We start from the raw sequence: 955 nt of genomic DNA on the forward strand, positions 1-955 counted from the left end.
GAGGTCGTTCCCGCTGCCCAGATTCATGCGCCAGGACCTCGTCCAGACAATGCACTTTGATTTATTGTGCTATCTGTAATAGCACCCGACATATCACCAGATATATATTGCATTTTTCCCTGACCCTGAGTGTCCGGCCCCATGAGACGGTGGTTTTCTCGGCCCCTGGTGGTCCGAGGTCGTTCCCGCTACACAGATTCATGCGCCAGGGCCTCCTGCAGATAATTCACTTTGATTTATTGCGCTATCTGTAATAGCACCCGAGATATCACCAGATATATATTGGATTTTCCCCTGACCCTGAGTGTCCGGCTCCATGAGACTGTGGTTTTCTCGGCCCCTGGTGGTCCGAGGTCGTTCCCGCTGCACAGATTCATGCGCCAGGGCCTCCTGCAGATAATTCACTTTGATTTATTGCGCTATCTGTAATAGCACCCGAGATATCACCAGATATATATTGGATTTTCCCCTGACCCTGAGTGTCCGGCGCCATGAGACGGTGGTTTTCTCGGCCCCTGGTGGTCCGAGGTCGTTCCCTCTGCACAGATTCATGCGCCAGGGCCTCCTACAGACAATGCACTTTGATTTATTGTGCTATCTGTAATATAACCCGAGATATCACCAGATATATATTGGATTTTTCCCTGACCCTGAGTGTCCGGCCCCATGAGACGGTTGTTGTCTCGGCCCCTGGTGGTCCGAAATCGTTCCCTCTGCACAGATTCATGCGCCAGGGCCTCCTACAGACAATGCACTTTGATTTATTGTGCTATCTGTAATATAACCCGAGATATCACCAGATATATATTGGATTTTTTCCTGACCCTGAGTGTCCGGCCCCATGAGACGGTTGTTGTCTCGGCCCCTGGTGGTCCGAGGTCGTTCCCGCTGCACAGAGTCATGCGCCAGGGCCTCCTACAGACAATGCACTTTGATTTATTGCGCTATCTGTAAT

This window comes from Nomia melanderi, unplaced genomic scaffold (genome assembly GCF_051020985.1).
Source record: "Nomia melanderi isolate GNS246 unplaced genomic scaffold, iyNomMela1 scaffold0014, whole genome shotgun sequence".
In the NCBI taxonomy this organism is placed as follows: Eukaryota; Metazoa; Arthropoda; class Insecta; order Hymenoptera; family Halictidae; genus Nomia; species Nomia melanderi.